This window comes from Pan troglodytes, chromosome 2 (genome assembly GCF_028858775.2).
Source record: "Pan troglodytes isolate AG18354 chromosome 2, NHGRI_mPanTro3-v2.0_pri, whole genome shotgun sequence".
In the NCBI taxonomy this organism is placed as follows: Eukaryota; Metazoa; Chordata; class Mammalia; order Primates; family Hominidae; genus Pan; species Pan troglodytes.
This window is the reverse complement of record NC_086015.1, coordinates 79,351,924-79,374,382: the sequence shown is the minus strand read 5'-3', so window position 1 is coordinate 79,374,382 and position 22,459 is coordinate 79,351,924. Positions and strand designations below refer to the sequence as shown.

General features: G+C 45.0%; 1 pseudogene; it reads left to right on the top strand.

The window, feature by feature from the left end:
- The first annotated feature begins 16,163 nt into the window (after positions 1-16,163).
- LOC134809484 (olfactory receptor 7E24-like) lies at positions 16,164-17,285 on the top strand (annotated as a pseudogene).
- The last annotated feature ends 5,174 nt before the right edge of the window (positions 17,286-22,459 follow it).

The window sequence follows — 22,459 nt, the reverse complement described above, 5'->3', positions numbered from 1 at the left end:
TTCACAATCCCCTGAAGCTCCCTTATGCCCATTTGCCATCACTGCCCCATTTCCAACCCCCCGGTCCCAGGTAACCACGCATCTACTTTCTCTCTAGATTTGCCTTTTCTGAATATTTCATACAAATGGAATTATGCAATGGATGGTTTTGTGTGTGTGTGTGCATGGCTGACTTCTTTAACTGAATGTAATGTTTCAGAGGTTCATCCATGTTGCAGCATGTATCATATCAGTACTTCACTTTTTTTTTTTTAGAGTTGAAGTCTCACGCTGTCACCCAGGCTGGAATGCAGTGGTGCGATGTTCGCTCACTGCAACCTCTGCCTCCCAGGTTCAAGCAATTCTCCCTGCCTCAGCCTCCCAAGTAGCTGGGATTACAGCCGTGTGCCACCACGCCCAGCTCACTTTGTATTTTTAGTACAGATGGGGTTTCGAATATGTTGGCCAGGCTGGTCTCGAACTCCTGACTTCAAGTAATCTGTCCATCTTGACCTCCCAAAGTGCTGGGATTACAGGTGTAAGCCACCATGCCGAGCCTTCACTCCTTTTTATTACTGAGGTGTATTCTGCTGGATGGATATATCATATCTTGTTTTTATTCTCCATTTTTAAAATATTGCAAAATGGGCCTAAAACCACCTCTCTGGAGGATTTGATGATCACATGGGTAGCATTGGGTTGTGTGTAAGTATGTGTATCTAACAGGAAGAGTGAGTGACTCTTGCACCGATTTGGAAACTGATTTTAAAATCTTATCTACATTGCATTTAAAAATATATTAAGTCCACATTTTAAAAATATACCACGTATTTAAAATATTTCTTTTTGGCTTTTAGTTCCCAAGAACATACTCACAGTGATTGATCCAGCCATTGCTAATCTAAAACCTTCTTTGAAGCAGAAAGATGGTGAATATGGTAATTTTTATGGCTTACTACCAGCATTTCTCTTTAAGTAAAGGTAAACAGCCCCTGGGTGACCACAGTTGGGCACACGTTGATTAGAATGGAAGGGGCTGTCAGGAGGTGTGTTTGAGGTATCGGTCCTGGTGATGATAGTGCTTTAGCCAATAGTTGCAATGAAGACCAATTTATTTTGTTTTGACTTTTTTAACATCAGAAGTAGGATAAACCTCCCCTTCATTCTCCTCTCACTTCCTAAAAGGAAAATCACTTTGAAAAGACATCTGCTCAGAAATAAATTTGGGCTTCCTGGGTTACACAACGAGTTTTTTGCAAAGCTGAGCCCATTGGAACCTGCATAGGCACCAGTGCTGGCTAGCACCTGAGGACCTCTGTACCTCTGTACACGCCACCTTCCTCCTTAGTTTCCTTCCTCCCTCCCTTCCTCCCTTCCTTCCTCCCTTTCTCCCTTCCTTCCTCCCTTCCTCCCTCCCTTCCTCCCTCCCTCTCTCTCTCCCTGTTTTCTTCCTTCCTTCCTTCTTCTCCTTCTTCTTTCTTTCTCTCCCTCTCTCTTTCTTTCTTCTTCTGTCTCTCTTTCTTTCCCTCCCTTCTTCCCTCTCTCCCTCTCTCTCTCTTTCTTTCTTTCTTTTTTCTCTCTCTCTTTCCCTCCCTCCCTCCCTCCCTCTCTCTCTCTTTCTTTCTTTCTTTCTTTCTTTCTTTCTTTCTTTCTTTCTTTCTTTCTTTCTTTCTTTCTTTCTTTCTTCTTTTTCTTTGGAGTTTTGCTTTTTCTCACCCAGGCTGGAGTGCAGTGGCACAATCTCCACTCACTGCAACCTCTGCCTCTGGGTTCAAGTGATTCTCCTGCCTCAGCCTCCTAAGTAGCTGGGATTATAGGCGTCCACCACCACACCTTGCTAATTTTTGTGCTTTTAGTAGAGATGAGATTTTACCATGTTAGTCAGGCTGGTCTCGAACTCCTGACCTCAGGTGTTCCCCTTGCCTCAGCCTCCCAAAATGCTGGGATTACAGGTGTGACCCACTGCACCCGGCCCCTCCTTAGTTTTCACTTGACTTTTGTAAATGGGGTGGAGGGGTGGGGGGTGGGTTGAGGAGGTGGAGCATTTGGATTTTCTTATCAAATCTAGAATGGAATTCAAACCCATGGGGTCCCTAATAGAAATCGCAGAGACCCAGTAGAGCATCTAAGAAGACTTTGGTGAGAGTTTTGTCTTGTGTTACCTTTATTGTATGTATTAAGTCTTTCCCCCCTAAGTATAAAAGTAAAGTATGTTTGATATGAAAACCACATGAAACACCCCTAGTCCAAAAGCTCAGAGAGGACTATGGTAATGTTCTTCGGTGTCCTTTTAGCTGGCCACCTTGGCTTTCTGGCAGGCTCTGTGTTCCTTAGCTCCACTACTCTTTCTTTTTTTAAAAAAATCAACTAATTAATTAACTATTATTATTATTTTTCTAAAGACAGGGCTTTGCCAAGTTGCCCTGGCTGGTCTCGAACTCCCGGGCTCAAGCAATCCACCCACTTCATCCTCCAAAGGTGCTGGGATTACAGGTGTAGGCCACCACACCCAGCCTCCTCTTATTCTAACAGGGTTCCCAGCCGATCCATAAACAGCCCGATCCCCCTGCAGTGGGGGCCTGAGAGCCAGCACTGTGCCATCTCTCCTCAAAGGCATCTGTCCTGTCTGACATGGCTAGGAGTCCCCCAAGCCACCACCAGGCTACCCTATCACAGGCTTGCTAAGCTCCATCCAGCAGTGTAACCAGGATCTAAAAGCGGATTTGCCTCCTGTTTTGCTGTTGTTTCCAAAAAAAAGTAGCCCAATACCACCTCCCTCTGTAAGGGAGGCTTGTTTTATCTCTGGCCACACAGCAGACAGCAACTCCATGCTTAACGTGAGATATTATTGGCCATGGGCGGTGGCTCACGCCTGTTATCCCAGCACTTTGGGAGGCGGAGGCAGGCAGATCGCCTGAGGTCAGGAGTTCGAGACCAACATGGCCAACGTGGGGAAGCCCCATCTCTAATAAAAACACAAAAATGTGCTGGTCTTGGTGGCATGTGCCTGTAATCCCAGCTACTCAGGAGGCTGAGGTAGGACAATCGCTTGAACCCAGGAGATAGAGGTTGCAGTGAGCCGAGATTGTGCCATTGCACTCCAGCCTGGACAACAAGAGTGAAACTCCATCTCAAAAATAAATAAATAAATAAACAATTAAAATAAAGGGAGATGTTATTAAGCCTCCAAGGGGCATGATTAATGTCACTGTCTTTAGGATGGGAAAATCCATTTGTTCCCTTCCACAGTGGAGTGGAAGACCAGCACCTGAAGTTGGAACCAACACTTAAAACAATTTCTAATCCTTTTTGTACTTTAATATTTTCGGGGACTGCTTACTATTTAATAAGTGCTCTTCCTGGGTTAATCTTCTATAATTTAGCCAGAGGCCCCTTTGTTTGATTTCTGTGACTTTTAATTATTCTGGCTGTCCCTGGGGTAGGAACAGCAAAGGTCTCTTAGAATAGGCCTACTATGAAGAGCTGTGATTAATTGGTTTTGCATTTTTCATGAAACAGGTATGAACTTCGACCCAAGCGAATCAAAGTTTCTGAGGAAAGATGGAATTCTTGTTAGCGGCTCTCTGGCAGCCTTTGCTTACATTAGAGATAGGTCAATGAATCAAAGCTTCCTAGAATGCTGATGGATTTACTAAAGTCTTGTTAATAAATGTGCTGTTCAATTATAACACTCAGATAAGTAAAGGACAATGACTTCAAGTTTGACATGCCAACCACCGCTTCTAAGATTCAGAAACACAGAGGCCTGAGTTCAGGCACAGTCGCAATCAGGCAGTCAGCAAGAGAACCACATAAACAGACAAAGTCACACTATTTAGGAGTTGAGCTCCACAGATACTGTTCGCTTTTGAAAAGTAGAAACCCGAGGAATGCATTTCCCAGCTCTAAAATTTGGGAAGGAACTAGAATTATTGAATTCCAACCCTGGCTGGAAGAAAAATCAGCCAGAAGGTCACTTAGTAAAGAAGACAGATGATGACCCATGAAGACAGAACCACTTTCTGGGTCATGAGTGTTATTCCTAATGGTTGCCAAGGATTCCCTTGTTAGTCTTCCCCATGAGGATCAATCAAACTCAGCCCTCGTGAATTAACAGAGCCAAAAGGCTTATACCAAGGCCGGCCACACCACGGGGACCTCTTCATTGAGGGGAAGGTATGTACAATTTTTCCTCACCACCCTCTCTGCTTATCTTAAGATAGAATGCATTTTGGAATGTCATCTGCAAGTTTCAGCAATGCCTGCCTATGTTCAGAGAGACAAAAACCAGAGACTTTCAGTAAAATACATGTTAATATAACACATAACATTATTACTATTCAAGGCCTGCAAAGATAGGGCTATTTGGGGTAAGCCTGTCTCAGAGGAAAATAGAGGCTTAGGGAATGTATTTGTCTGTTCTCATGCTACTAATAAAGACATACCTGAGGCTGGGTAATTTATAAAGGAAAGAGGTTTAATGGACTCACAGTTCCACATGGTGAAGAAGGCCTCACAATCTCGGTGGAAGGTGAATGAGGAGCAAAGTCACGTCTTACTTGGTAGCAGGCAAGAGAGCTTGTGCAGGGGAAATCCCCTTTATAAAACCATCAGATCTCGTGAGACTTATTCACTATCATGAGAACAGCATGGGAAAGACCCACCCAATGATTCAATTACCTCCCACTATGTCCCTCCCATGACACATGCGGATTAGGGGAGCTACAATTCAAGATGAGATTTGGGTGGGGACACAGCCAAACCATATCAGGGAATGATCTCAATACATGAGATGCAGAGTTCAGTCTCAGGGTCCCCTGATGTTCTATTCTCCTCCTACATTAGGAGTCCTCCTGCGTGTGTGTGTGTGTGTGTTGTGTGGTTGTTGGTTTCTTCTGTGGGTCCTCTCTTTTCTAGTCACATTATCATTTTCATGTCTTGCTGTTCCTGATCATTGTCAATGTTAAGAACTGTAAGGATTTTTCTTGTCAGAAATATCCCCATATTTACAAAGACCCCAGGGAGCTTCTTGGAGAAAAGCCAACATGAAAATCCTCCAGACAAAGAATAACAATTGAAGGGGAATGAGTCTGACATTGTGCTCAGTGAGCTGTGGCTGTGCTGTGTGCTTTACCCCAACAACCTTGTCGGTTCCTCTCAACAACTGCCTCAGCCAGCCCAGCTGCCATAACAAAGTACCCGAGGCCAGATGGCCTAAATAACAGACATTGATTTTCTCACTGTTCTGGAGGCCAGAAGTTCATGATCAAAGTATCCACCAATCCCTTTCTGGTAAAGGCTGTCTTCCTGCCTTGCAGACAGCAGCCTTCTTGCTTGTCCTCACATGGCAGAGAGGGGGAGAGACAGAGACAGAGACATCTCTTCTTTTTATAAAACCACCAATCCTATCAGATTAGGATTCCACCCTTGTGACCTCCTTTAACGTTAATTAGCTCCTAATGAGTGAATTGGGGGGAACACAATTCAGTCCACAGCAACAACCCTGAGAGATGGGACTCTGGTCCCCTGTTCTGCACTTGAAGCCGATGGTCAGAGGAGTTGAGCCATTTGCCTGAGGACACCATGGACAACGGCAGTGCCAGGATTCAGGCTCAGCTAATACAAGGCTTGCACTCCAGCTACTCTGAATTTTGAGGGATGCAACCACCTCCCCATTCTGATCCTGAGTTGTCTAAATTAGCTTTCCTCCATCCCTTTCTATCCTTTTATGTGATTGTCATTCCCAGAAACCACAGGATAGAGATATTCATGTAGTTACTGTCTCTCCTGCTAGTGGCTCAGATCCACAGGGGCAGGTGCTTTGTCATCTTATTTCGCGTGGTGTCCCTGCATCTAGGATGCGGTGCTGGTACAGAACAGGTGTGCAGTCAGTAGTTAAGGAACAATTGAATGATGACTGCTGATCTGGGCTTATGAGCTTTTTCCTGTGCCTTATTTTCATCCAATATTTGCTATTTATAAGATGTCAATTATTTTTTTTTAAGTAAGGAGTTGATGAGCTGTTATTTGGTTTTATTGAGGGGTGTTTTGGGACATTTATCTCAGCAAACCATCGCCATGCCTCCATATAATGTCCAAGAGAAAGAGTCTCTAAATGCACTGTGTTGGATGTTAGCTAAATGAAATCACCACAAGAAGCTCGTGACTCAAATCACAGAGGCTCACAAAGCCCTAGTAGAACGGGTGACTCTGGGCTTGCCTGTGGGTTTTCCTGGTGTGTCTGTATCGCTGTCTGCGTGGCCACTCTAGAGGTGAGAAGCATGCAGCGCATGCTCGGGGGTCTGCAGGCCAGTGTGCCACAGAGGTGCATGTGGACATCAGGCTGGGCCATTTCGACCTAAACAGGCAGTAGCCAGCAGCCAACGTCACACAGTGCTGAGCTCCATCCTCAATGCTGCTGGAGAGAGGTGCCCAGACAACTCTCAGTCGCATCCCCGGCCCCACTGTGGGGATGTGACCCATGGGATGAGCGGGGGTCTCTAGGCACCCCAAAAGCAGGAGCAGCTGGGAGCCAAGAGTGTGAGCAGGGCAGTTTCCAGCCCAAACCACCCAAATAGGTGGCAAATCGAGTGAATCCAAAAGTGCATTTCCCAGGTCAGGCTGCAAGTAGCTTTGACACAGTAGTGCAGTCCAGTGTACATGGGGACAAAGAGATGAGAAACCAAAATCGAGAGATTTGTCCCCTGATATTAAAGCACAGAGGTTGGCAGAAGGGAGAGGGAGATGAACAAGTGTTCCTGGTGAAGTGTCTCCTGGGGTCATCTGAATGATCTGTGAGATGGTTTCCCCAACATTGAAAAAGCTTCTTAGGCATGTTTGAATTTACTGTCATTTCAATAATACAGACTTATTCCCTGAATTCATTCTAGAATCAAGATTATGAGTCTGAGGAAACTCATAGAAAAAAATTGGAAATTAGAGAAATGGAAAAGGAGTGGTGTGTGTGTATGTGTGCATATGTGTGTGCGTGTGTGCGCACGTGTGTGCATGTGTGCAAGTGTGCATGTGCGTCTGTAAGCATGTGAATGCGTGTGTGCATGTGCATGTGTGTGCATATGTGTGAGCGTGTGGATGTGTGCATGTGTGTGCGTCTGTGTGTGCATGTGTGTCTGTATCTGTGTGCATGTGTCTCTGTGTGCATGTGTGTGCATCTGTATGTGTGTGTGCATGTGTGTGCACGTGTGCTTTTGTGTGTGCATGTGTATGTGCATGTGTGTTTGTGTGTACATGTGTGTACATGCGTATCTGTGTGTGCATGTTTGCATGTGTGTGCCTGTATGTGCATACATGTGTATCTCTGTGCGTCTGTGCGTGTGTGTGCATGTGTGTGCATATGTGTGCGTATGTGTCTGTGCATGTGCATGTGTGTTTGCATGTGTGTGCATGCATGTGTATCTCTGTGCATATGTGTATCTGTGTGTGCATGTATTTGTGTGCCTGTGTGTGCATGTGTCTGTATGCATGTGCATGTGTGTGTGCCTTCGTGTGTTTGTGTGCATGTATCTGTGTGTGCAAGTATCTCTGTGTGTGCATGTGTGTGCCTGTATGTATGTGTATCTGTATGTGTGTTTGTGAGTATGTGTGTATCTGTATGTGTGCTTGCATGTGTGTGTGGGTGCATGTGTGTTTGCATGCATGTGTGTGCATGCATACATATGTGCGTGTGTATCTGCGTGTGTGTAAGTGTGTGTTGGAAGTTCTTAGCAAGGCAGTGTAATAGCTGGCTCGGCATGAACCATTTTCCCTTGGCAGATTGTGCCCAAGGAGACTTATGTATTTAGACAGTCTTGCATGAGAATATGACCTCTCCTATTCCACCGAATTACTGTTTCATTGACATCTGGCTTTGGGTGTTTACCTCATATGTGCCTGCAGGCATGCCTTTTGTGGCCTAATTTCCGTCGCTGCCCCTGCTCCTTGGGACAGTGACAGATATGTCATCAGCCTCTGGCAGGCCCTGCTGTGGGCTTTTGGGGCACCTTTTGTGGTAAGGGGTAAGGAAGCTGGGCAGAAGGGACAGGCTTGCAGCCTGGGACGTCCTGTGTTGGGAGGCATCATTGTTTCATAAGGGAGGAACTCCAGGGCCACAGACAAGCTCATACTGAAAGAGAAACACAAAAACACGCTCCAGAGTCAGAGCTACGTGATTCCCCCACCAGGGAGGGCCACTGGAAATCAGCACCACCTTGTCACGGAGATGTAGATTTGGATGTGTTCCCACAGTCTCCAATCTCTGGTTCCATGACAGAAGGTTTCTGTCACACCCCTAATTGCTTTCAGACCAGCGCTCGGTATGCTTTGTGCTTTCTTCTGGACAACCCTCGGGCCCTGACTGCTGCCTTGATCCTCTCAACAGCAACAGGGCCCCGACAGAGGGAACCCTCGCCATGGCCTCTGGGTGTCTTATCTGGACATGAACGAGCTGGAGTGTGTGTTTGCCCCAAGTCAGGATCTAAGAGTGGAAAGGAGCCTTAAAGGCCATAGGACCCCCTTCAGAGGCTCCCAAGCACGTACAACAGCTGATCAAATTAAAGTCATTCACTCCAGCTGGGGATGAACCAAGGCTAAATTTAAAACAATGCCGGCAATAACACAGTGTGAAGATTCTGTTCAATCGCAAGGAAAACTCTGTTTTTCCAGAATACAGAATAGGAAAAGGAGGCAAAAAAGTATAAAGTAGTCCAAGTGATTCTAGAGAACAGTTGACATTCCCTTAGTGTAAAGCCTGGGACCATGGAGAGAGCCCTGGCCTGAGCTTGGGGTCCCAGCCAAGTAGTGGCTTTGCACAAGTGACTTGACTACAACAAGAGGGGTTGGACCAGCTCACCACTAAGATTCCAGCTGACCAACATCTGGCGAGTTTGTAACTTCAAACTAGTCGGTCCAGATGACTCAGAAGCCTCGTTCCCAGGGACTTGCCAAGCGTTGCCCATGTTATCCATCTCTGGTGGCTGGATCTCAGCAGAGTCGATGCAGACTTGCCCTAAAGAGTGCTCACTTAGCAGGAGGCAGGCCTAGGCCAAGAGGCACCTGGAGTCTTATGAGAGAGAAGCTCTCCTGGCAGGAGAACCCAGACACCCATCTCCCAGGAGAAGAGGAGAGAGAAAAAATGGGAACTGGTTTTATGGAGCCCCATCCCCAGGGCTCCAAGCCGATGGCTTAAATCCATGATTCCCTCCTTTTATGCACTCAGCAAATATTTTCATAATGCTCACTCTTTGCCAGAGATGGCACTGGGGACTTGGCAAAGAACAAGACCGTTCCAGCCCCTGCCCTCAGGGAGCTTGCATTCTAGGTGGAGAGAAAGGATGGCACCCACTCAGCGAGTGAGTGAGCCTGTAAGTTGGGCTGTGAAGAAGACATTCAAGATACTCTGAGACTAAATGACAGGGGACCTGGCTAGGCTAAGGCAGGGGGAGGTATCTAGTAGTGCTGGAGGTAGAGGGAGGAAAGAACTTTCCAGGCTAACAGAAGAGCACATGCAGAAACACCAGGGTGCGCAGGCATCTGATGCAACACGAGTGAGGAATGGGAGGCAGGAGCAGGGAGCAGAGAGGAAACGGAAGGTCTCAGGAGTTGAACTTGGGGAGGGTGACAAGGGCCAGATCATAGCCGGCTTCCTAGGCTGTGGTCAGGACTTGACTTTTATTAGGTTGGTGCAAAAGTAATTGTGATTTCCGCCATTACTTTTTTTTTTTTATCAGAGTCTGTCTCGGTCACCCAGGTTGGAGTGCAGTGGTGTGATTTTGGATCACTGCAACCTCCACCTCCCAGGTTCAAGCCATTTTCCTGCCTCATCCTCCCCAGTATCTGGGACTACAGGCACATGCCACCACCCCCAGCTAATTTTAATTTTTGTATTTTTAGTAGAGATGGGGTTTCACCATGTTTCCCAGGCTGATCTCAAACTGCTGACCTCAAGGGATCCACCTGCCTCGGTCTCCCAAACTGCTGGAATTACAGGTGTGAGCCACCATGCCCAGCCAATTTCTGCCATTACTTTTAATGGAAACAGCGATTACTTTTGCACCAACCTAATAGCTTAGGAGAGGGAAGAGGTCATCTATGTGTTTTAAATCAGGCAGTAGTGTGACCCAACATGTATTTCTGAAAGATTATAGAGGCCATGCAGGAAAGATGATTTCCATATGGTCTGTGGTTGCTTTTGCACTACAACAGCAGAGCTGTTATATTTGCAACAGAGACCACATGGCCCATAAACCTGCCATGCAATAGTTCCTATCTGGCCATTCACTAGAACAGGGGGGCAAGAGAGCAGGATGGGGCCCAAGTGCCTGCAGGGAAGATGGAACAGAACAGTGTTTCATCCCTGTTTTTCAGATAATTTCACGAGGTTGAAAGACATCTTAATGAAAGTACAAGGTATTTACCAGGAGATATTCACACCAGATGCCATGTCTCACACCTGCAATCCCAGCTTCACACCAGGTGCAATGGCTCACACCTGTAATCCCAGCAGTTGGGGAGGCCAAGGCAGGAGGATCACTTTCAGCCAGGAGTTTAAGACCAGCCCGGGCAAAAAAGTCAGACCTCATCTCTACAAAAAAATATAATAAAAAGTTAGCCGGGCATGGTAGTACATGCTTGTAGTCCCAGCTACTCAGGAAGCTGAGGTGAGAGGATTGTTTGAGCCCAGAAATTCAAGGCCACAGCACGCTATGATTGTGCCACTGCACTCCAGTCTGGGTGAAAAAGGGAGACTCTCTCTCTTTCACGCTCTCTCTCTCACACTCTCTCTCTCTATATATATATATATGTGTGTGTATATATATATGTGTATATATATATGTGTGTATATATATATGTGTATATATATATGTGTATATATATATGTGTATATATATATGTGTATATATATATGTGTATATATATATGTGTATATATATATGTGTATATATATATGTGTGTATATATATGTATATTATATGTATATATATGTGTATATATATAGTCACAATATATTTGCTGTCAAAGTATTATCATCAAAAGTCTATAGAAAATATACACATCCTTGGGCTGGGCACAGTGGCTCACGCCTGTAATCCTAACACTTTGGGAAGTTGAGGGGGGTGAATCACCTAAGCTCAGGAGTTCAAGACCAGCTTGGGCAACATGGCAAACCCCATCTTTCCTAAAAATATAAAAATTAGCTGGTGTGGTGGCATGCACCTGTAATCTCAGCTACTCAGGTGGCTGAGGCACAAGAATCGCTTGAACCTGGCAGGCGGAGGTTGCAGTAAGCCCAGATTGTGCCACTGCACTACAGCCTGTGCAACAGAGTGAGACTCCATGAAAACAGAAAACAAAACAAAATAAAACCAAACCAAGAAAAAAAACAACAAAAACAAACAGGCACTTCTGACGCAGGCTGCAACTTGCGTGAACCTTGAAGACATTATCGTCAGTGAAATAAATAAATCCCAAAAGGATAAACATGCCCAGGCTCAGTGGCTCGCACCTGTAACCCCAGCATTTTGGGAGGCTGAGGCAGGCGGATCACTTAAGCTCAGGAGTTCGAGACCAGCCTGGCCAATATGGTGAAAGCTCGTCTCTATTAAAAGTACAAAAATTAGCTGGGCGTGATAGCACACGCCTGTAATCCCAGCTACTCGGGAGACTGAGACACAAGAATCGCTTGAACCCCTGATGTGGAGGTTGCAGTGAGCCGAGATCATGCCACTGCACTCCAGCCTGGGTGACAGAGAAAGACTCTGTCTCCAAAAAAAAAAAATAATAATAAACACGGTATGATTCCAATTATCTATCAAGTGTCTAGAGTAGTTAGACTCCTAGAGTTGCAAACTAGAAAGGTGGCCCGCAGGGGTGGGCGAGAGAGAGGAGTGGAGAGCTTGGTGAATGGTTGCAATTTCCATTTTGAAAGATAAAACTGTTCCGGAGATGATGGCGGTGATGGTTGCTAAACAATGTGAACGTACTTAATGTCATTAAACTGTAAACTGAAAAAGAGTGGAAACTGTAAATGTTTGTACTGGCCATTCTATATGAACTAATATATATTTATAATTTTTAACATTTATATGTGGTATATTTTCCCATAATAAAAGATGAAAATTAAAGCAGTTGGATCTTTAAAAAGAAAAGAAAGAAATGAAGAATACACACCAGCTTTCTCCTGATTAGAGGAAGAGCCCCAAAGCTTCTATGGACACTCACTTTTCTCTTCTTCTTCTTGCATGATGATGAGGAAATCCTTAGAGGTTGGGGAACTTGGGTGACATTGGCTAATGAGGAGCTCTGTGCCTTGAGCCCCCCAGGCCACAGAACAGTAAATACTCAGTCTGTGCCTCCAGCCCTGCAGTGTGAGGTTGCCGTCCTGTGGGCTCCACAGCCGTCACCTGTATCAGGAGTCTCATGTCTCACCCTGTCTTCTTGCCAGCCTTGAGGATGGAGTCTGAGCATCCATCGTGCACCACGCAGGGAGGACAGTGGACCTGCTCTCCGTGGTCATGGCTCATCATAGGGGAAGGACAGTTCAGTGAGTGTAGGCAAAAGAAAGAGACATCAGACTGTTACTGTGTCTATGTAGAAAGGAAAGACATAAGAGACTCCATTTTGAAAAAGACCTGTACTTTCAACAATTGCTTTGCTGAGATATTGTTGAGGTGTAGCTTTGCCCCAGCCACTTTGACCCAACCTGAAGCTCAAAAAAACATGTGTTGTATGAAATCAAGGTCTAAGGGATCTAGGGCTGTGCAGGACATGCCTTGTTAACAAGATGTTTCCAAGCAGTATACTTGGTAAAAGTCATCGCCATTCTCCAGTCTCAATAAACCAGTGGCACAATACACTGTGGAAAGCCGCAGGGAGCCCTGCCCTTGAAAGCGTCATATTGTCCAAGGTTTCTCCCCATGTGATAGTCTGAAATGTGGCCTTGTGGGAGGAGAAAGACCTGACAGTGCCCCCACCCAACCCCCATAAAGGGTCTGTGCTGAGGTGGATTAGTCAAAGAGGAAAGCCTCTTGCCGTTGAGAGAGAGGAAGGCCACTGTCTCCTGCCTGCCCCTGGGAACTGAACGTCTCGGTATAAAACCCGATTGTACATTTGTTCAATTCTGAGATGGGGGAAAAACCGCGCTATGGTGGGAGGTGAGACATGTTTGCAGCAATGCTGCCTTGTTATTCTTTACTCCACTGAGATGTTTGGGTGAAGATAAACATAAATCTGGCTTACGTACACGTCCAGTCATAGTACCTTCCCGTGAACTTCATTATGACATAGATTCTATTGCTCACATGTTCGTTGCTGACCTTCTCCTTATTATCACCCTGCCCTCCTACTACATTCCTTTTTGCTAAAATAATAAAAATAATAATCAATAAAACCTGAGGGAACTCAGAGGCCGGTGCCGGTGCAGATCCTTGGCATGCTGACCGCCGGTCCCCTGGGCTCACTGTTGTTTCTCTATACTTTGTCTCTGTGTCTTATTTCTTTCCTCAGTCTCTCATCCCACCCAACTAGAAATACCCACAGGTGTGGAGGGGCAGGCCACCCCTTCAAGTGAGTGCTGAGAGATGGCTGGGAGCCTTGTTTGGTTTCCTCCTCCTCAGGACAAACAGGAGAGTGCGGTGGGCAGATGGGAGGAGACCAATGTGCAAACTGTCCGCTCAGCAGACTGTGCAGTTTCTGTTCTTGGTTGTGCTGGGGGTCTCAGAAATCTTATTCAAAATTTTGCTTTCCTCCCCAACTGGTTGTCCTTTTCATAGACATCTCACCCATGATAGCAGAGAATCAGTCCCTCTAAACTATTCCCTAAGAACAACAAAAAGATTATGAAGGTGATGATAAGGACAAAGAAGATGACGACAGTCACCATGGCATCATGAACCCTTACTGAGGGCTTCCTAAAGGCCAGGCTCTGAGCTCTGTGCTCTATGCAGCTTGTTTCATTTCATCTGCATAGTCTCCACGTTATTAGTGCACATTTCAGGATGATTTTACAGACTAGAAAAGGAGCAACGCCTTTTCATTGAACTCGTACTAGATTATGAAGTCGAAAGGGTGAAGTCCAATTTGAACCAGGCAGTCTAAGTCCAGACATATGGCATTTGGCCAGTCCTCTCCCTGCAACCAACCTGCCCTCTCAAATACTTGCCACTCAGGCGGATGCCCCTGCTCACTGTGCCCTTCCCTTTGGGGGTTCCTTGTAGACCACAGCTAGACAAGTGGGTGCTACAATCACTGTGTCATGTATAGAAAGGACAGCTGAGATCACATCGAGGATTCCAGAAAGAATTGGCACAGGATCATTCGGGATGCATCTCTCCCTTGCCCCTGTTCCTGGCTTTCCTTACAGCTCTCGACTTCCTCAAAGGAGTCATCAATTCGGAGTTTGGCTTCCAGTCCTATTGAGGAACCTGGAAAGCGTTTCAAAAATGCTCCGCCGATGTGCCTGTGGTTAAGACCTCTGAGCTCTGCTTAAAACTTTTGGAAGCTGGGCGCGGTGGCTCACTCGTGTAATCCCAGCCCTTTGGGAGGCTGAGGCACGCGAATCACAAGGTCAGGATTTCGAGACCAGCCTGGCCAACATGGTGAAACCACGTGTCTACTCAAAATAGAAAAAATGAGCCGGGCGTAGTGGCGGGCGTCTCTCATCTCAGCTACTTGGCAGGCTGAGGCAGGAGAATAGCTTGAACCTGGGATGCAGAGGTTGCAGTGAGCCAAGATCACTCCACTGCACCCCAGCCTGGGCAACAGAACGAGACTCCGTCTCAAAACAACAAAAACCAAAACCAAAACAAAAAAACCCACAACTTTTTGAGAGTCGGAAGACCAGGAAGTATAGTACCCGGGACTTCGAGTCTGGCCATGAATTTTGAATACCACCCTTTCTACTTCTCTGTATAGCAAGGGGTGAGATGTCCATCCTCTGAGACTCAGCACTCTCATCTGACTTGATTTCCAGTTGATCCGATGGAAGTGAGTGATGATTAAGCCGATCATGGGTGCCCGCTGCGTGATCTCTACGTGATGGATGCATAAAGTAAAGGAAAAGTGAATTTTAGATACATTCCTTAAGATTTTCAGCTTCAACTCCACACAATTCAACGGAAATATCCCCTGACCTGAAGTTCTGGTTTCCCTGCATTCCAGACAGGACATTTTGTTTTGCCCTTCTCCCAGTAAGGACTGAGTACCGTGAGAGGAACAAGTGAGTCTCTTTGGTTTCTGATTCCCCAGAGCCTATATCTTGCTTGGCACATAGGAGACAGCAAAAGTCAAAATCTATGTTAATGATTGAATTGACACTTCCTTGCTTGACCAAAATTGGCTGTCATCAGCGTGACTTTGACTTACTTGATTCTTTTTGTTTATGTTTTTTGAGACGGAGTTTTGCTCTCGTTGCCCAGGCTGGCGTGCAGTGGTGTGATTTTGGCTCACTGTAGTCTCTGCCTCCCAGGTTCAAGCCATTCTCCTGCCTCAGCCTCCCGAGTAGCTGGGATTACAGGCGCGCGCCACCATACCGGGCGAAGGTTTTGTATTTTTAGTAGAGGTGGGGTTTCACCATGTTGGCCAGGATGGTCTTGATCTCCTGACCCTGTGATCTGCCCTCCTTGGCCTCCCAAAGTGCTGGGATTACAGGCATGAGCCACCGCGTCCGGCCAAACGTTCTGATGAAAACTTTAAGTCCACCAAAGCTAAGGACAGGAGTTAGAGCTTCCATGAATTTTAAAACAAGACCCACCGATTTGAGTAAGCAATTACTCTCTCGAAGGAGAAAAGTCCGAAAACAGAATGATGAAATCACTAGGACCTAACTGGCATGTGGAACTATTTTCTGCTTATGAACTATCAACTTTCATTTCATTTCCAGATGGCATGGTCTCAGCTGTTATACAGTGTTTACAAATGTTCTAAATCAAGGGAATTTGTATCAATCTAGTAGAATAAATAAAATATTTGAGTTCTTAATTTACTTTAATTAGGATAACCTTTTTCTTAAAGTGAGGACAATGGTTTTATTACATCTTTTCCTTCGGAAAAGATAGGCTGTATTTTCTAGCAATTACCAATTTGTTATATGTAATGATCTGGTTCTTGGAACATTCTTGAAGCTAGTGTCTCTAAGGCAGGTGTGTACAGCAAGACGTGAATAACACAGAAATCAATGTTGAAAGCATTATAAGGCAATTGAGTTTGTCAGAACTACAAAATATTACTGAGTGTGGATTGCTCTGAAATCTGAAAACATTACTTGTGAATTGCTTCTATCCAAAATGCAGACACAATGCTGGGTATTGGTTTACTTGTTTCCGATTTTTCAACCCTCTTCTCCAGGCAAAAGAGGGTTGTATCCAAATGATACAGACCCACAGAGTCTAACAGATGTCTCTATATTCCTCCTCCTCGAACTCTCAGAGGATCCAGAACTGCAGCCGGTCGTCGCTGGGCTGTTCCTGTCCATGTGCCTGGTCACGGTGCTCGGGAACCTGCTCATCATCCTGGCCGTCAGCCCTGACTCCCACCTCCACACCCCCATGTACTTCTTCCTCTCCAACCTGTCCTTGCCTGACATCGGTTTCACCTCCACCACAGTCCCCAAGATGATTGTGGACATCCAGTCTCATAGCAGAGCCATCTCCTATGCAGGCTGCCTGACTCAGATGTCTCTCTTTGCCATTTTTGGAGGCATGGAAGAGAGACATGCTCCTGAGTGTGATGACCTATGACCGGTTTGTAGCCATCTGTCACCCTCTATATCGTTCAGCCATCTTGAACCCCTGTTTCTGTGGCTTCCTAGATTCGTTGTCCTTTTTTTTTTTTTTTCTCAGTCTTTTAGACTCCCAGCTGCACAACTTGATTGCCTTACAAATGACCTGCTTCAAGGATGTGGAAATTCCTAATTTCTTCTGGGAACCTTCTCAACTCCCCCATCTTGCATATTGTGACACCTTCACCAGGAACATCAACCTGTATTTCCCTGCTGCCATATTTGGTTTTCTTCCCATCTCAGGGACCCTTTTCTCTTACTATAAAATTGTTTCCTCCATTCTGAAGTTTTCATCATCAGGTGGGAAGTATAAACCTTCTCTGCCTGTGGGTCTCACCTGTCAGTTGTTTACTGATTTTATGGAACAGGCATTGAAGGGTACCTCGGTTCAGATGTGTCATCTTCCCTGAGGAAGGGTGCAGTGGCCTCAGTGATGTACACGGTGGTCACTCCCATGCTGAACCCCTTCATCTACAGCCTGAGAAATGGGGATATTAAAAGTGTCCTGCGGCAGCCGCACGGCAGCACAGTCTAATCTCAATATCTTCTTATCTGTTCCATTCCTTTTGTAGGGTGGGTTAAAAAAGGCAGCAAGGTCAAATAAGAATGATATCACAGGGTGAACACCCACTGTGACATTACGAGTAATACCTCCCTAGGATATAAAAAATACTGTCACAGAGTACACACACATGGGGTACACCCACGGTGATATTAGAAGCACTATCTCCCTTAAATATTAAGAAAAATATCACAGGGTGTGCACACTGTGTGATATGAGGAGTCATATTTACCCTGGATATCACGACTCATATCAAGGGTGTACACACACCGGGTACATGCACTGTGATATCAGGAGTTGCATCTCCCTAGGATATTATGATAATATCACAGGGTATACACTATGTGTGAACATCCACTGTGATATTTGAAGTCATATCTCTCTACGAGATTACAAATAATATCAAAGTGTGTACACCCCTGTGACATATTAGGAGTAACATCCTTCTAGGGTATTGCAGATAACATCACAATGTGTACACCTTCTGTGACCTTTTGCGCACACTTTGTGCCATTCAAGGAAACATCCCCCTAGGATATTACGAATAATGACACAGGCGGTTGACACACATGGTGTACATCTCCTGTGCCATCAGGAGTAATATTCCCCTAGGATATTACAAATAATATCACAGCAGGTGTACACATATGGTGTTCACCCCCTGAGACATTAGGAGGAACATGCCCCTAGGATATTAGGAATAGTAACACAGGCGTTGAATACGCATGATATAGACCCCCGGTGACATTGAAAGTAACATCCCCCTAGGATATTATGAATAATATCACAGGGAGTACACCCCATGTGACATTAGGAGTAACATCCCCCGAGGATATAACGAATAATATCAGGTGGTGTACATACATTGTGACCTTAGTGGTAACATCTCTTTAGGATATTACCAATAATATCACAGGGTGTCCACTAAGCGTGATATTAGGAGTCCCATTTTCCTAGGATATCATGGATAATATCACAGGAGGTGTTCACACACAATGTGTACACCATGTGTGTACACCCAATGTGATATTTGAAGTCATATGTCCCTAGGATCTTACAAATATTATCAAAGGGTGTACGCCACATGTGACATTAAAAGTAACATCCCTTTTGGATATTCTGAATGCTATCACAGGGTGTGATATTAGGAGTGTGATATTAGGAGTAACCTCTTCCTAGGATAACCCATGTGATATTAGGAGTAACCCCTTCCTAGGATATTACGAATAACATCACAGGGTGTACACCACTGTGACTTTAAAAGTAACACCCCCCTAGAATATTACAATAATATAACAGGGTGTACAACCCCTGTGACATTACGAGTAACATCTCCCTAGGATATTTTGAATGATGTCACTGGGGGCACACTCTCTGTGATATTAGCAGCAACATCTTTCTAGGAGATTACGAATGATATCACAGGGTGTACACTCACTGTGATATTAGAAGGAATATCTCCCTAGGATATAAGCTATCACATCACAGAGCGTACACACATGGTGTACACCCACTGTGTTATTAGAAGCAATATCTCCCTAGGATATTATGAAAAATATCACAGGGTGTACCCTCTGTGGGATACTAGAAGTAATGTTTACCATGGATATTACAAATAATATCACAGGGTGTACACACATGGGGTACACCCACTGTGATATTAGGAGTTATATCTCCCTAAGATATTACAAATAATATCCCAGTGGGTGTAGCCCATGTGTGTACACCCACTGTGATCATTAAAGTAATATCTCTCTATAAGATTACAAATAATATCGAAGGCTGTACACCCCCTGTGACATTAGGAGTAACATCCCCTTAAAATATTGGGAGCAATATCACACGGTGTACACCCTGTAATGTTAGGGGTAACATCCCCCCAGAATATTACTCATAATATCACAAGGTGTACACGCATTGTGACATTAGTAGTAATATCCAGCTAGCATATTTGCAATAATATCACAGAAGGAACACACCTGTGACATTAAGAGTGACATCTCCCTAGAATAGTAAGAATACTATCACAGGGTGTACACCCCCTGTGATATTAGGAGAATCATCTCACCAGAATATTACGAATAATGTCACAGGGTGTTATCTTCTGTGACATTAGGAGTATAGACCCCTGGGAAATTATGAATACTATCACAGGGTGTACACCCCTGTGACATTAGGAGCAAAATCCTTCTAGAATATCATGAATAATATCACAATGTGTACACCCCCTGTGTCATTAACAGTACAATTGCCCTAGGATATTATGAAATAGAACACAGGGAGTACACACCCTGTGACATTAGAAGTCACATCCCCCGAGGATATAACGAATAATATCAGAGAATGTACATGCATTGGGACATCAGTAGTCACATCTCTTTAGGATAATACGAACAGTATCAAAGGGTGTACACGCATTGTGAAATTAGTAGTGAACCTCCACTGGGATATTACGAATTTTATGACAGGGTCTACACGCCCTGTGACATTAGTAGTCACGTTTTCCTAGAATATGACAAAGAATACTAAAGTGTGTACAGGACCTGTGATTTACGAGTAACATTTCTATAGAAGATTACACGTAATATCACTGTGTGTACACCCCGTGTGACGTTAGGAGTCACATCCCACAAAACTATAACGAAAAATTTCACAAGGTGTGCAACATCTGTGACATTAAAAGGAACATTTCCCTAGAATATGACGATAATACCACAGAGTGTACACCCTCGGTGATATGAGGAGTGACATCTTATAAGGGTAATACGAGTAATTTGACAAGGTGTACAAACCCTGTGACATAAGGAGTGACATCCCTCCAGGATATTCCGAATCATACCAAAGGGAAAATATTCCGTGTGACAATAAAATCAACCTCTCCTTATGAGATTAAGAATAATAGCACAAGCTGTACACACATTGTGACATTATTATTAACGTCCCGCTAGGGTATTGCGAACAATATCAGAGTGTGTAGAGACTTGTGACATCAGGATTCACATTTCGCTACAATATCATGAATAATATCACAGGGTGTATACCCGCAGGGACTTACACAGTGACACCTTCCTAGAATATGGAAAATAATGTCCCAGGGTGTTAACCAAGTGTGGCAGTACAGAAAACATAATAGGAGAAGGGGAGTAATATCAACCCCTCTTGCCACCCTGGCTCTTAAGACCCCCATCACAGGGGGGCAAGGCGCCCCCCGCGATGCGGGGAGTAAGAAAGAGCCAGCCCCTCTTGCCCCCCTGGCTCTTAGGACCCCCATCGCAGGGGGGCGAGGCGCCCCCCGCGATACGGGGCGTAAGAAAGAGCCAGCCCCTCTTGCCCCCCTGGCTCTTAGGACCCCCATCGCAGCGGGGCGAGGCGCTCCCCGCGATGCAGGGAGTAAGAAAGAGCTAGTCCCTCTTGCCCCCCTGGCTCTTAGGATCCGCGGTGGACTCACAGCCTGTTTATCATATTGTGAGTAATATCATCTCCCCCTTTGGAGATTATGAACTGTTTCACAGACCGGTGTACAGAAGTTGTACACCCGTCTGTATTGGGAGTCATATCATCCTTTTCCTCCCTGAATATTAGGAACAGTATCACAGGGGTGTTTCTACTCCCTGGGATATCGGGTGTCATGTCCTCCTCTCCCACGTTGCAATTGGAAACAATATCATTGGGGGCATGTCCACCTTGTGTGATATTGAAAGTAATATTATCCTATTCTCTCCAGGATCATGGGAACAATATCCTTGGGGATGTCCACTTTCTGCCATATATGTAGTCATATCACCCCCTTCGTCTTGGAATATTTTTAAGGACCACCTCACACGGGGGTGTACACTTCCTGCGATGTTGGGAGTAATAGCATTCTCTTCTTCCGTGAATATTAGGAGCAAAATCACCGGACGGATACACACCCAGTGCTATATTGGGAGTAACGTCATACTCCAACCCCTGGAGATTATATTCGGATCAATATCACCAGCTGTGTGTACACCTACTGCGATATTGAACGTAATATCTTGCTCTCTCCCTCCCTGGACATTAGGAGCAATATAACACGTGGGTGTACACCCACTGAGGTATTAGGACATACTATTAGTATGAATTATTCCTCATTTATTATTAACATGAATATGAATGACCGATATTAATATTAATATTAAGAAATAATTGCTAATAAAGTTTTCAGATTATTAATATTAATATTAATTATTAGGAGCTAATATTACTGTTTTCTAATGAATAAGATCGATATGTTATTAATATCAGGTATCATTAATCATTAATATTAATCATGTATTCTTATCGTTAGTATAACTATTTAATATTATTATCATTATCGGTATTGATTTTAAAAATTATATTATGGGTTATTAATATTGATAATTATTAGTGTCAATTAATAATTAAGATTATTAATTGCGGTAAGTCGCATTGCGCCATTGCACCCCTCCCTCGGCAGCTCGTTTATGACCCAAAATGGGGACACAAATGCCCCTGAGAGAGCAGCGGTATACTGGGATAGATGAGGATGGTCACGTGGTGGAGAGGCGTGTTTTTGGGTACCAGCCCTTCACCTGTGTGGACCTTCTCAACTGGAAAAACAATACACCGCCCTATACCGAAAAGCCACAAGCCCTAATTGATTTGCTCCAAGCTGTTATCCAGACCCACAACCCCACCTGGGCTGATTGACACCAGTTGCTCATGTTCCTCTTTAACAGCGAAGAAAGGTGGAGAGTCCTCCAAGCAGCAACTAAGTGGCTAGAGGAACATGCACCAGCTGATTATCAAAACCCCCAAGAGTATGGAAGGACCCAGTGGCCAGGAACCGACCCCCAGTTGGACCCACATGAAAGAGAGGATATGCAAAGGCTAAACTGAGACAGGGAAGCTCTCTTGGAAGGATTAATGAGTGGAGCTCAGAAGGCCACAAACGTTAACAAACTCTCTGTGGTCATTCAGGGAAAAGAAGAAAGTCCTGCACAATTGTACGAGAGACTGTGGTAGGCCTATCGTATGTATACTCTCTTTGATCCCGATAGCCCTGAAAATCAGCGCATGATTCACATGGCTTTAATCCGTCAAAGCGCAGAAGACATGAGAAGAAAGCTGCAGAAACAGGCTGGCCTTGCAGGGATGAATACATC